We start from the raw sequence: 2,286 nt of genomic DNA, 5'->3' as shown, positions 1-2,286 counted from the left end.
GGTGAAAATTTCATGTCATTAGCACCTCTAGTAATATATTTACTGAGAAAAATGTTGACGTGTTCAATACTTATTTTACCCGCTGTATATAATATATTCAGTATATTTAAAATTTGAAATATTACAAATTTTAACTATTGTATAGAAATCAAGAACCATCCGAGGGGACATTGGGGGATTTTTACCTTTTGTGTTCCCATGCAAAGGTTTTGCGCCAYCTCAAATTATTTTAGTAGTCTATCTCGCAGAAGTTGTTTATTACAAAGAGAAAGCTGTGCGATGCACTCATGACAAACTGCCCACAAAACAAATAATTGTTCTTMATTTCAATGACATGTATAGACTGAATATCCTTATATTTAGGGCCAGTTTCATAATAAATCTCCATGAACCTCAAACACAGGTTTTGTGTCTGTCCCATTGTTGCTGTTGTCTGGTTTGGCAAATATATTGTGAGGTAATGCAAAATTGGTATAGTGTAAGAACCAGTGGTGGGCAGCACTAATCTAAAAATTAGTTCCACTAGTCCTAAAGCACTAACTCAAATATTTAGGTCCCCTAATTCTAAAGCACTAATGCACTGAATTTTTTTTTTTAGCAAAAGCTAATTCTAAAGGATTAATAACCCATTTGGCACATGGAACATTCTTCAACAGACAACATGAGTCACATATTGTCATGTTGCTCTTATCGTTGACATTCCACAGCCGTATTTGAGTTCATATATTGTCACCTAGATAAGTGACACATTTGAACAAAATGTGTGACAACTTTCACCGTCAGCTGTTAACAATAACGTTGATCAATAMCATTTATAGACCTCAGTTAGTGCTTCTAAATTTAGCCTACAAATTTAGCAAGTGTTAATGCACTAATAAATTTTAAAATTAGCAAAAGCCCTAAAGCACTAATCAGGAAATTAGTTCCCCTATCCTATTAGTGCTTTAGGGGTACTGTGSCCACCACTGACAGGAACTCAAAATGTATTGTGGGGTAACAAAAGAAAAAATATCCTCATTGATTTTCAGATCAGTGTTCCTGAAATTATTTGAATAGCATTTTTTTTATGTATTTTTTTCCACCAAAGTCATAAACTGACTTTTATGTAACCTGACTGGTTTTATTTGTTAAATAAGATAATGACATGTTTTCTCAGGTGTGGACGAAAACGATTAAGTTCACAAATATGCATGATGTGTTTGGAATAGCTGTGTGTAAGGGAATTAAATCTAAAAGAAAGTTTTAACAGCAACATGTTTAGAAAGTCAGACTGTGATCATGTGATCAATACACTGTTTTAAGAGCAATAACAGAAAAACGATTTTACACTCAGTTTTATTCAGTTTTGCTAACACTTTAGAAATATCTGTGTCAGAACTGTCATAATTTTAAAGAGCACCAGAAGGACCAAACTTGAAGCTTAAAAAGGTGAGTTTTTATTGTGAAGATAAGAGAAGTGCAGGTGAATATCTGCAAAAAAGAACAGCAGTTTACAGGTCATGGATCGAAGGCAAGTTTGTCCTGACTTGAAGATATCAATATATTTGTTCTTCCGTCTTCTCTGGAACAGGTTTCAGGTATTCCAGAATGAATGGTCAGTGAATTCTCCAGACGGCAAGTAATGAGATACAGGCAGGAATCCGACAAAGGACTGAAACACAGGACGTTGAATATAAATGTGAACTAATGATCAAATACAAAACACCTGGGGAAGACAGAAGGAGAGGCAGGTGTGCGTGGGCGGAGAATTGATCAGAGAACACAGGGAAAACACTGAAACACTAGGATAAACAAAGCATAAAATGACAGACTTTGACACTATGATTTGGTTGTTTATGGTATTTTATCAGTCATGTATAGGACTCATAAAAACACATTACCTTCAAACATCCAATTACACTTTGTTATTAAAAGAGAGAGTTGTTACAATCTCAAGGGGATAAAGATGTTTGTTAAACCCAAATTTAGAACCGCTTTAAAGGAACAGAGTACTTCAGTCCAGGGTAAGATTATGGAATAATCTGGAAGATGACATTAAAAATGCCAGATCAATGTGTATATTTAAAAGAATGATGAAGATTAATTTGTTCAAGGAGTTAAACCTTTTTTATTTTTCATTTTTCTTTTTTTTGTTTTTGTAAATTGAAGATTATTTTTGATTGAATTTATTTACTTGAGAAAAAGGGGCAGATAAGATATTTTTCTTCTCCTACCCTGCTACCTTTCATTTATTTATATAGTTATTTTGTTTTAAATAAAAAAAAATCTAAATAAATAAAATGAAAT

This window comes from Austrofundulus limnaeus, unplaced genomic scaffold (assembly GCF_001266775.1).
Source record: "Austrofundulus limnaeus strain Quisiro unplaced genomic scaffold, Austrofundulus_limnaeus-1.0 Scaffold339, whole genome shotgun sequence".
In the NCBI taxonomy this organism is placed as follows: domain Eukaryota; kingdom Metazoa; phylum Chordata; class Actinopteri; order Cyprinodontiformes; family Rivulidae; genus Austrofundulus; species Austrofundulus limnaeus.
This window is presented reverse-complemented; position numbering follows the sequence as displayed.